Raw genomic sequence first — 13,438 nt, forward strand, 5'->3', positions numbered from 1 at the left:
TGGTGGCTCAGATAGTAAAAAGAATCTGCCTTCAATGCAGGAGACCTGAGTTCAAACCCTGGGTTGGGAAGATCCCCTGAAGGAAGGCATGGCAACCCATTCCAGTATTCTTGCCTGGAGAATCCCATGGATGGAGGAGCCTGGCAGGGTCATCATGAGAGGAGGCAAGCCGGTGAGTGTATCAATCTCTAATATTTTGCCAGGGGCAAACCTATGAAGAAAAATAAATCAGGGAGAAATTTCTGCTTCTAGAAATGATATAAAACATATTTCTAACCAGCTGTCCTGCTGAGATTAACTAAAAGAGCAGAAAAAAAGTTATTTAAGATATATATATATGTATATATTTATATACATATGTATATATATACATGAAATACCAAGGGAGTAAGTACTGTGACACCAACATCCCAGGGAGAATGGAGGTGCAGCAAATGATCCTAAATTGAGTATGGCTTTTTTCATCAAGGCGCTTGATGACTCAAAACCGGATTCTTGAAATAGAAAAGAATGAACTGAGCTTTCAGCAAAATCATGGAGATGGGAAATGAAAAACATTATTTATGCTTCATTAAAGATGATGGGCCTTGATGTCCACACCAGATTTTCAAATGGAATCATAAAGGGCCACAAAAAGAGGAAACGATTATTGAGGCATTGGCTAATCCTGAAAAACACTGGGGACAAGTTCAATTTATTGCAACCTGTATATAGAATAAGATTTACTCTCCATTGCTATCTGCTTTATAGAAGAAAAGAATATGTTGTCTTTGAAGAGGAAAATATATTGGGAATTTTTTCACCTATGTAATGTAAAATACAAACATACCACACATACTGGAAAAAAGACAAGAACTGACCAAAAAGCAAATGCAGGAATAGATAAATACACAGTATATCCAGATATGGTGGGGCATTAAAATAAATATAATTAAATTACCAACTAATTAATGGCTGGGAATTTCAGGAAATAATTCAGTGGTATAAAAAATCTGATGGAACATACAGAAATGAAAGCAATGATTATCAAAATTAAAAGCTATCTGAGTGATAAGGAATTAATTAAGTAGAACATAAGTCGGTGGAAAATACATACGCTGAAATGCAGAAAGACAATGTGCGGGAAACATTAAAAAGTATAAGAGACCTTTGAATCAAAGTAGAAAGTTTCAACATGTTTGTAATCAGACTGCATAAGGAAAGGACAATGAAAATAGATTAAAAGTAAAATAAATACATAATAGATGGGAGTTTTTCTTAATTGTTTAGAACCCTAGCCAGGAAAAGAAAAAAAAGAAAAAGTGCAAGAGATCTAGGTGTATTACAACAAGTCTTCTGTAAACCATAGGACAAAGAAGATTATGGAAGAAGCCAAAGAAAACAAACATATTATTTTCAAAAGATTAAACCTAAAATAAGCAGCTAATTTATTAAGAGGAGCATATACAAGCCAGAAAAGGAATTATATTGCAAAGAAAAAGCTACCAAATTAGAATTCTACAGCTATAGGATATATTTATTTTGGGAGTAGTTGCAAAATAACATAATATTTGATGTAAGAGGTGCAAGATGAAAGAATGATAAGCAGGTATGTAGATCTAAATATATTACTATCTGCATAAAATGAGGCAATAACATGTTATGACATATTAAATGTATGGAAGAAAAAGTAATTAGAATTATAGTTTCTTAAGATCCTTCATTATCTAAGAAGTGATAAATATATACTAACAGAATGAACAGCTAAAAATCTAATGGAAAATGAAATTAAAACACTTAATGAATCCTAAATAAAATTTCTTTAAATGAGAAGGAAAAGAAAAAAACAATAGGAGTGAAATAAAACAAAGCAAATGATAAGTTTAGCCTAATTCCAATTATCAGTAAATAGTAGAATAAAGAATATAGTTTAAAATGCAAATTTTTAAAAAGGGAATTTAAAAATTGAATCTATGGTATTTATAATATTTATATGAAATATAAGAATATGTAAAAGTTGACAATGAATGAGAAAATGAAAGATGTCATGAAAACCCTAGCAAAAGAAAAATTTAGTTATACTAAAATACCAGGCAAAGTAAATTAAGGTAATAATCATTACTTTAAAGAAAGGTATTCTAAGATAATATAAAGGCTAATTTGCCAGAAATATACAAGAATTTACATATGATAATATAGTTTTAAATATATTTAGCAGAAATCTCCAAAGCAAAATGAGAAATAAATCTCAAATCAGTAGGATATTTTAATTGTTTTTCTGATCAATAGAATAGCATAAAATTTATAAATATATAAATAATTAGAAAAATGTAATAAAAATAATACTTAATTGTCACATAAATAAGAGTTAACTCAACAATTGCAGAGTACACATTCTTTTTCAATGCCCATGATATACTGACAAAATTTATCCGTATGATGGGCTGTCAAGCAACTGTCAATGAATTTCAAAGTACTGATAAAATACAGAATATAAAGTATGTTCTCTGACCACAGTAAAATTAAGTTAGAGACCGATAAAGAAGAAGCACAGAATTCATACATATTTAGAAATTAAACAATAAATTTGTAACATCGTTGATCAAAGAAAAAGTCACAATGGAAGTTGACAATACTTTTTACATAAATAGAAAACAACATATTACAAATCAAAAGGAAGAATATCATTGAAACAGGGGTGAAGGAAGAATGTAGAGCTGAAAATCTATTTTATATATGAAGAAAGGTCAAAATCACAGTTCTAAGCATCCGTTTTAATGAGTTAGAAAATAAACTGCAAATTATAAGAAGCAAGGAAATAATAAAGATTACTACTGGAATAGAAAACAAATTTATAATAAAAGAAAAACAAATTAAAAAGTTGATTCTTTGAAAAGAGTAATGCAATTCCAAATTTGCAGGAAGATTGTTTTAACAAGAAAAGCTAAATAAACAAAATTCCTACACCAAGAAGAAATAGAAGGCATCATTACATCATAAAGTTCTTCCAATATCACCAAATATACCCTGTTCTCATCATATTAACTCCTTTAATTCAATTAATATTACATTTGACAATTGTGGAAATTTTAAGACAGGGCTGCAAATTGTTTTACACTCATTCCATTAAGATTGGAGAAAGAAATGGCAACCCACTCCAGTGTTCTTGCCTGGAGAATCCCAGGGACGGGGGAGCCTGGTGGGCTGCCGTCTATGGGGTCGCAGAGTCGGACACGACTGATGTGAATTAGCGGCAGCAGCAGCAGCAGCATTCCATTAAGAGGTGTGAATTTTTGTCCTTTCACCTTGAATATCATGTATGGAGTAGGACAGAAGTGAAGCCACTTTACTTCCAAGAGCATGTCATAAAGAACCCTACAGCTTCATTCTTGTTTTCTTGGAACAGGCATACTTGGGGCCCTAAGTTACCATGTAAGAAGTCCAACTAACATGTATCTGCCATCCTATAAGGAAGGCAAACCCACATAGAAAGTCCATATGTAGTTGTTCAGTTCAACATCTCAGCTGTGCCCAGCCATAAAGTAACCCATACAAAGTGTTGATGAAGAAGCCTCCAGATGATTTCCGCACCTCAGCTGAGGAAGTCACCCTCAGCTCTATTCCCTGTGCCCTGTTCCTGACCCACAGAGTTTGTGAGCATAATGAAATGGTCGTAGTTGTACTCCTCTAAGTTTTGACGTAGTTTGATATGCAATAGATATGTGGGACACCTGGCATCTGAGAATGGCCACTTTAATGTTCTCCTGCTTCTGTGCTACCCTATCTTGGATGACTTCTCTGAATGGAAACCCAAGTCATATTTAAAAATGGCATATCCGATCACATTTCTATGTCACTGAAAATCTTTTACTGAATGTCCAATGATCTCAACAAAAGAGAAGCAAATCTTCCTTATTCGTAGAGCTTTCTCTGGTGTTAGCAATTGCGTAACTTGAACACTAAGATCAGGTCAGCTTACCTTGTTACATGCTCTTATAAAATACATATTTTATCATTATACTTCCTATATTTATGGTTTTGCATGTATTTGTGAGATTATGTGATCAATGGTTATCCCTCATTAAGCCATAAATTGCTTGAGGGCAGGGATTTTGACTAGTTTCTACTATCATTTTATCACAGACTCAGAAAAGGAAGATCTAAGATGCTAAGAGAGAGAAAGATGATAGAAAAAAAGGATGTAGACTCAAATTTAAAAAGAGGGAGTTCTCAATAAATATTTGTTTGCTTGACTACAGGATCACTTCTTTATTTGAGGTAAGAGGACTTATAGTGGCATCTTGAGGGAATTTATGTGAGAAAACGGGGGATCAGATAAATTAATTAATGAGAAAGTAGAATACGCAAACCCATAAATGAAAAGCAAGGAAATACACACTTTGTCAAAAATTGTGCAGGATAAGTTTTAAGATGAAACTCATAATTTCTGAGAAAAGAGCTTTTGACAGGTGCTTCAAACTAACAAGTTTCAAAAACAAGAATCATTTTGATACTGTCATTTATGTGGTAACACAATTAAGACCATGTGAAAAGAAGCACATATAGCAAAATAAAATATTTAAACTTGGCAAATGGAATGAGGCAGGCATAGCAATTGAAATTGCTTCCTGTGATTTTTTTTTTTCCTGCATCTATCACTGTCTTGGTTTTAGAGGACAAAAACCAAGTCTATGGTATACCGAAAGGACTTGTCATATTGAGCTTGTGAATTTGTGAATTTAATGCTGATTCTCATCAGGATATTGGAGATTATGAGTTTGAACATGAGACAGTTTAGTGCTGAGGAATAACTACTGAAACTATAGAGAACTGACACTCAATTTAAAAACAGTATAAATGACAATGGAGTTAATAAGAAATTATATCACTAGCTCAAGATATATAAATAAAAATTGTATTTATTTATAAATTGGACATTTATCAAATGGAATCTTTTTGAAACAACTAAAATATAAAGATCCACATGATGCAACTGGCAAGGGCTAAATTTCCAAAATATACAAAAAGCTCATATAGCTCAATATAAAAACAATCCAAACAAAAAAATGGGCAGAAGACCTGAACAAACATTTCTCCAAGGAAGACATACACATGGCCAATAGGCACATGAAAAGATGCTCAACATCTCTAATTCTCAGAGAAATGCAAATTGAAATTACAATGAGGTATCACCTCACACCTGTACAAACAGATGCTAAAGAGGGTATGGAGAAAGGGAATCCTTCTGCATTGTTGGGGGAATGTAAATTGGTGCAGTCACTATGGAAAACAGTATGGAGTTTCCTTAAAAAAACTTACAGGAGAATTGCCATATGATCCAGCAATCCCACTCCAGGTCATATATCTAGACAAAACTATAATTCAAAAACATACATGTACCCTAGATTCATAGCAGCCCTATATACTATAGCCAAGACATGGAAGCAACCCTAAGCTATCAACAGAATCTTAATTGATCGGCCATAAAAAGAATGAAACAATACCATTTGCAGCAATGTGGATGGACCTAGAGATTATCATACTAAGTGAAGTAAGTTAGAGAAAGACAAATACCATATGATATCACTTATATGAGTAATCTAAAAAAAAAATGATGCTAATTAACTTATGTACAAAACAGAAACAAATGCACAGACACAGGAAAAAACTTAATGGTTACCAAAGGGGAAATGGGGGGGTGGAGAGGGGTAAATTAAGAGTTTGAGATTAGCAGGTACACACTACGATATGTAAAATAAACAACAAGGTCCTACAGTATAATACAGGGAAGTACATTCAATATCTTGTCATAAAAAATAATGGAAAAGACTCTGAAAAATAATATATGCATAACTATATTTTATAGATATATATATAAACCAAATCACTTTGCTCTACACCAGAAACAGAACATTGTAAACCAACTCTACTTCAATGAAAAAATAATCTATGAAAATAATACAAAGTATTCATACTATTGAAGAATAAAATTTTTAAAAAATAAAGTGAATGTTCACTGTGTAATAAAACGTCAGCCAGTAAGAGATCAAACTTCTATAGCATTATTCCAGCTAATGACACTTACTAGCACTTAGTCATCTATGCGATTCTTGGCAAAAATAGGCAGGATCTGAGATAGGGACCATGTACACAGGTGCTGACTCTTCTCATGATATCTATTTTGGAGGTGTTTGATCCCATTGTTCAGTTGTTCTCATTTTTACAATAATAAGGCAGGTCCTGATGAAATCACACTGTGCTGTGCTGTGCTTAGTTGCTTAATCGTGTCCGACTCTTTGCAAGTCCATGGACTGCAGCCCTCCAGGCTCCTCGGTCCGTGGGGATTCTCCAGGCAAGGACACTGGAGGGGGTTGCTAGAGCCTCCTCTAGGGGATCTTCCCCACCCAGGGATTGAACCCAGGTCTCCCGCATTGCAGGCAGATTCTTTTTTTTTTTTTTTCATTTTTTTCAGATTTTTTTTTAAATAAATTTATTTATTTTAGTTGGGGGCTAATTACTTTACAATATTGTAATAGTTTTTGCCATACATTGACATGAATCAGCCATGGGTTTACGTGTGTTCCCCTTCCTGGACCCCCCACCCACCTCCCTCCCCATCCCATCCTTCTGGATCATCCCATTGCCCCGGCCCTGAGCCCTTGTCTCATGCATCGAACATGGAATGGTGTTCTGTTTCACATATGATAATATACATGTTTCAATGCTATTCTCCCAGAACGTCCCACCCTCACCTTCTCCCTCAGAGTCCATAAGACTGTTCTATGCATCTGTGTCTCTTATTCTGTCTCACATATAGGGTTATCATTACCATCTTTTAAATTCCATATATATGCATTAGTATACTGTATTGGTGCAGGCAGATTCTTTACCAGCTGAGCTACCAGGGAAGCCTGAAATCACACTAAATTCATCAAAAGAATATGTGATGAGTGTGATGTCAGTCACACTTGTCACACTCTGCTGCTACTGAGCATGCACCATGTCTTTGCTATTTTCTTTCCTATGATTTCCTATCTACAGATGAATCACTTAACTTATCTGGCTGGTTTGCCAGGTAAATAAGAGTGTGAATCTAATGTGCCAGCTGTTTTCTTTTTTTTATTTAGACAAATAGTAAAAATTATTCCATGGAATGAGCTTTACCTATTGGGATAGAAATTTAGATGATAGCTTACAAGTTTAGACGTTAACTTATAAGGAGATAGATGATAAAACTACTTACCATAGTCTTTGGTCTTTAGGAAAATAAAAGAAGAGAAGGATACCTAAAATTTGAAAGGTGTGGCACTGAAATGATTTCATTCATAGAAGGAAATAAGCATTGTTTCTCCTTTCATTTTATCCTCATCATAGCACAGTGACATTAGTATTACTTCTAGTATTATTCTACTTCCAGTAATGGTAATAGAAGCAGAAGTAATAGTAATAGTAGTAATACTAGCAATTGCAATAGTAATCATATTAGTAGCTTTTATAGTATCTGCTGCTGCTAAGTCGCTTCAGTCGTGTCCAACTCTGTGCGACCCCATACACGGCAACCCACCAGGCTCCCCCGTCCCTGGGATTCTCCAGGCAAGAACACTGGAGTGGGTTGCCATTTCCTTCTCCAATGCATGAAAGAGAAAAGTGAAAGGGAAGTCTCTCAGTTGTGTCCGACTCCTAGCGACCCCATGGACTGCAGCCTACCAGGCTCCTCTGTCCATGGGATTTTCCAGGCAAGAGTACTGGAGTATCACTAGTAGTTTATACTAGTGGTGGTAATGGTGTGATGGTGGAGGTAGTAATTTGTATTATTGTTGGATTTGACTTAGCTGGGAGCAGACTATACTGAAAAGACTTGATTGAAGAAAGCTTAACGAAGGATTATTTATAGACGCTGAAACAGCACAAATGGACCTTATAATACAAGAGAAAATAAAGAGAACAGTAGCAATGTAAGCAGTATTGACCTTGGACCTAGAAAGGTGTTATGTGAGCTGAGTGACAGTTGTAGCCATAGATGATGAGCCATCCCTAGGAGCTGTGACTCAAGGTAACTGTTATCAGCTGCTTCCTGGAGGCAACTGAGATATGCAGGTGATAAATACCTCAGATCTCTCTTCCTGCCCTCAGGTGTTGTGTGGTGATTTCCATGGGCAGCAGGAACAGGAAGCCAGAGACAAAGATGCTCTGAGAAGACATTTCACAGAGAGCAACCTCCCGGGGCATAAAACAGGGCAGAGAAGGGCAGCAAATGAATTTGGAGGAGCAAATAGTTAATGGCCTGCTTAATGATAGGAATAACAATAACAAAAACAGTAATAGTTGTAGTTTGTACTTGTTATATACTAGATGTGGTCTGTTCAAAGTCATTTACATGCATTATTGGATAACTAATAAACATTATTATTCCTGATTTACAATCAGTAACAATTTAATAACCGTGAGTTTATCATACCCCCATTTCATGTACAGAGTGATGTGGATTGACTTGTATAAGAATTTAAACAAAAATAGAAGATTGAAATTCTAAAAGTATGAACCTCTTCATTTTAAAAGAATTACTTGTCTTTGTATGAATTAAGGATGATGTAAAAAGGAGACAGAGTTGACAAACCTTTTACTTGGATACAAGGCTGCAGAAGAAATCAAGGCAGGTGTGAAAATAACATTAAATTGAATGGGAAAAGAAAGTAAAATACTTGTTAGACAGAACAAGTTCAGGCACAGCAGGTCTTTACTGGCTCAAGATTCTTTACTTTCCTATACAGAAGAAAAGAACACATACTCCAAATTTGTTTCTCCAGCTGCCACTAAAGTGCTTAAAGACATTGTAATACAAAATTTTTTAAAGACTGTGAGAAGACAAAGTCAATGCACACAGTTTTATTAGAAAACCTGTAGAAACTAGTAATAGTGCAGACTCTTATTTTTTTTTAGAGCTGTGCACATTCATGATAGCCCTGGGAAAGGTATGGCCTTCTGCACTTTCCTTTGAACCCAAGGATTTATTTTTTCTCTACTTTCTTTATCCTCTTTTCCCTTTGGTTCGAGCTGCTGGGGAAAGGAACTCTAGTGATCTGCAGTGGTAACCTTAAGTGGTACTTGTCAAATATGATTTGGTAGGTGAGAAACCAAGAACAAAAGCAGCAAAATTTACTAGAAAGAGTGAACTACAGGGCAAGCGACCTAGACACCAAATATAACCAATAACTAGCTCTCGGGTTTAAGAATAATCTTCTACTCTCACCATGCTATAAGAATCTTACCTTCAGGCAGTCCCCATCCTTGGAAGGATTTGTATTCCAAAAGTTCATTTTGTCAGTGTTCTTTCAAGAACACAAACCACATTTTCCCATAGCAACACTCTTCTCAAGGAAGCACACAGTGTCTTATTTATGTGTATTTTTTCTTGTAGTTACCTGAGTGTATTGTGTGTGTTTTAGGAAATGCCTCTTATTTTGTGTTATGTTTGGTGATGGCAAACAAGTGTTAAACTAGCTAGACTGTAATCAGCTTTAGCAATATACACCCACTGACATTCATGTGTACGTGCACATATACAGAACAGGTTGTCTTTACCAATTTTGCATAAAGACAGACTCAGAATCATCATTAGCAAATCAATGACACACTCTTGGAGACATTACCAAGTGCTTTTAATCACCATGAATATAACCAACATAACCTCCCTATAGGCAAGGTGATGTGAAAAGTTAAGGATTATGCTTACTGGGAATAGCAAGAGAGATTTTTTTATGAAAACATAAAATATGAAAGTTGCCTTTTTTCCCAAGACCAAATGCAGTGAGAAATATCTGAAGTATTTTTTCACAGTGATGTCGATAACCAGGTGATTTACTAGATTTTTATAGACACTCAGGAAGTCAGGAAATATAGAGCTAGCTTAGTATAAGCCACAATGCTTTCCACTTCCTTTCCCATGAGATTCCCCATCTGTGTACTAGCTTTGATCTGAAGTCACAAACAAAGACTATCTGTTTATTCAAGAGATCAAATGTTACTTTTGGTACAGACCCTGGGGAAATTCAGAAGAGGGACATAAGCTTTGGGAGTACATTGATTTTCAAAGTGTTGATCTGAATAATCCATGGCATATTTAGTTTCTTCGACTGTTAGAAGATATACACGAAGGTGATGAACTCACAGGGCTTTGTTCTCTGAGCATAAATCCCCTCCTTCCTGTTGCAGTCATCTTTATATTAACACAGAAAAGACTCTAAATGGAAAAGCCTGAGTTATACATCTTCTTGCCAATAATCTGGTAAATGTTTCTAGAGTTTTTCTGATTTTCTTGTTTTAGTATTTTCTTTTTTTAAACTAGACTCATAGACCTTATTTTGTATGTCATGCTTTGAGCTATTTTTTCTCCAAAAATTCTTAATACAATGTACATCTTTTTAAATGGGCTTTATTTTTTAGAGAAGTTTCAGGTTTACAGAACAACTGAGCAGAAATTTCCCATAAATCTCGCTTTCTTTCCCACATGAAGTTCCCCTGCTATTTAACATTTTGCTTTAGTGTGATACATTTATTACAATTGATGAAACAATATTGATACATTATTATTAACTAAAGCCCAAAGTTTATATGATGGTTTCCCAGGTGGCTAGTGGTAAAGTACCTGCCTGCCAATGCAGGAGATGTAAGAGATGCTGGTTCAATCCCTGAGTTGGTTAGATCCTCTGGAGGAGGGAATGGCTCCTCATTCCAGTATTCTTGCCTGCAGAATCCCATGGACAGAGGAGCCTGGTGGGCTACAGTCCGTGGATTCGCGGAGAGTCGGACATGACTGAAGCGATTTAGTACTCATGCCTAGTTTATATGAAGGTTCAATCTTTTTGTTTCTTTGACTTTTGACAAATGCATACTGCCATGTCTCCACCATTATAGTGTTATGGAATAGTTTTACTGCCCTATGAATCATCTGTGCTTTATCCCTTCTTCCTTTTCCTCAACCCCTGGCAATCACTTGTCTTTCTACTGTCTCTATAGTGTTGCCTTTCTCAGAATGCCATATAGTTGAAATCATACTGTAACATAATATTTTTAAACTTTCTTCTTTCACTTAGCAATACACCATTCATTTCTGTGTCTTTTTATATCTTCATGGCATTTTTCTTTCTATCTCTGCTGCTGCTGCTGCTAAGTCACTTCAGTCGTGTCCGACTCTGTGCGACCCCATAGACGGCAGCCCACCAGGCCACTGCCGTCCCTGGGATTCTCCAGGCAAGAACACTGGAGTGGGTTGCCACTTCCTTCTCCAATACATGAAAGTGAAAAGTGAAAGTGAAGCCGCTCAGTTGTGGCCGACTCTTAGCGACCCCATGGACTGCAGCCTACCAGGCTCCTCCGTCCATGGGATTTTCCAGGCAAGAGTACTGGAGTGGGTTGCCATTGCCTTCTCCGTTCTATCTCTGAGTGATATTTTATTTACCTAGGAATACAGTTGCCAGCTTGTATGGTAAGATTATGTTTAATTCTATAAGAAATTGCCAAACTGTCTTCTGAAGTGGCCATACCATTATGTATCCCCATCAGTACTGGGTGATATTTCCTGTTGCTGTGCAACCTGGCTAGCATTTGATGTTCTTATTGTTTTAGATTTGATCAGAAATGTATTTTGCAATTTTTTTTCTCCAGTCTGTGATTTGTCTTTCATTCTCTCGGTAGTATAACTTGCAGAATGAAAGTTTTTGTTTATTTATTTTTTAAAAAAATTCTTTGTATTCGTTTATTTTTGGCTGCGCTGGGTCTTTGTTGCTGCAGGTGGGCTTTCTTAAGTTACAGCAAGCAGGGCCTACTCTCTAGTTACCATGTGTGGGCTTCTCATTGTGGTGACTTCTCTTGTTGTCAAGTACAGGCTCTCTAGAGCACACGGGCTTTAGTAATTGTTGTGCATGAGCTCTGTAACTGTGACTTGTGGGCTCCAGATTGCAGGCTTAGTAATTGGAGCTCACAGGCATATTTGCCCCATGGCATGTGGAATCTTCCCAGACCAGGGATTAAACCCATGTCCCCTGCACTGGCAGACAGACTCTTAACCACTACACCACCAGGGAAGTCCAAAATTTTTTATTTTAATAAAGTCCAACTTAACTTTTTTCTTTCATGAGTCACCATTATGTATCCAAAAAATCATCACCTAACTTGAAGATACCTAGATTTCCTATCTTATCTTCTGAAAGTTTTATAGTTTTAGTAACCCATTTTGAGTTAAATTTTGGGAAAGATGTAAGGTCTGTGTCTAGATTTGTTGTCGTTGTTGTTGTTGTTATGTGGATGTCCAGTTGCTCTAGGACAATTTGAAAAAACTGTCATTTCCTCATTGAATTGCTTTTTCTCCTTTGCCAAAATCAGTTGACTATATGTATGTAAGTATATTTCTGACCTCTCATCTCATTGACTTATTTGTCTACTCTTTTGCCAATTTCAAACAGTCTTGATTATTCTTTTACCAATACCACACAGTAAGTTTTGAGAGTGAGAAGTATGTCCTCAGATATTGTTCTTTATCTTTAATATTGCTGAATCATTTGCATTTCTATATAAATCTTAGAATAAGTTTGTCAATATCCACAAAATAACTTTCTGGAATTTTGATTTTGATTTTTTTTTTTGATTCTATAATTGAACATGGCAAGAACTGGCAACTCAATAATGCTGAGTCTTCTTATCCCTGAACATGGACTATCTCTCAAATTATTTAGATATTCTTTGCCTTTTTTATATCAGAGCTTTCCTCCTATGGATTTGTACATGTTTTATTAGATTTATACCTAAATATTTTTTAATGATTCAGTTATTTTATTTTTCTTTGGTGTCAATAAAATGTACATTTCATTAGCCCTTGATCTTGATAAGATATTCATTAATTTAATCTTAATCAGTTCAGTTCAGTTGCTCAGTCATGTCCCGCTCTTTGAGACAATGTGGACTGCAGCAACCCAGGCCTCCCCGTCCATCACCAACTCTCAGAGTTTACACAAACTCATATCAATTGAGTCAGTGATGCCATCCAACCATCTCATCCTCTGTCATCCCCTTGCCGTCCCACTGTCAGTCTTTCCCAGCACCAGGGTCTTTTCAAAAGAGTCAGTTCTTCGCATCAGGTGGCCAAAGTATTGGAGTTTCAGCTTCAGCATCATTCCTTCCAATGAATATTCAGGACTGATTTCCTTTAGGATGGACTGGTTGGATCTCCTTGCAGTCCAAGGGACTCTCAAATGTCTTCTCCAACACCACAGTTCAAAAGCATCAATTCTTCAGCTCTCAGCTTTCTTTACAGTCCAACTCTCACATCCATACACGACTACTGGAAAAATCATAACTTTGACTGGATGGGCCTTTGTTGGCAAAGTAATGTCTCTGCTTTTTAATATACTATCTACATGGGTCATAACTTTTCTTTCAAGGAGCAAGAGTCTTTTAATTTCAT

The 13,438-nt window shown here is 35.9% G+C and overlaps 1 protein-coding gene across 5 annotated transcripts in view; it reads left to right on the forward strand.

Moving 5' to 3' along the window:
* Positions 1-13,438, forward strand: part of LOC145518862 (uncharacterized) — a 1,117,244-nt gene that overhangs the window by 799,364 nt on the left and 304,442 nt on the right. For 2 of the 5 annotated variants that reach the window (XR_014063353.1, XR_014063357.1), the window contains exon 8: positions 41-172. The exons of 2 other annotated variants lie outside the window; for them this stretch is intronic. The gene's annotated coding sequence lies outside the window, so the exon portion shown is untranslated. Of the gene's footprint in view, positions 1-40; positions 173-4,122; positions 4,233-13,438 lie in introns of those variants that run through there. One more of the 5 variants, XR_014063354.1, reaches the window with a different exon arrangement.

The sequence above is a fragment of the Giraffa tippelskirchi genome, chromosome 8 (genome assembly GCF_054371585.1).
Source record: "Giraffa tippelskirchi isolate mGirTip1 chromosome 8, T2T-mGirTip1v1.2.pri, whole genome shotgun sequence".
Lineage (NCBI taxonomy): Eukaryota > Metazoa > Chordata > Mammalia > Artiodactyla > Giraffidae > Giraffa > Giraffa tippelskirchi.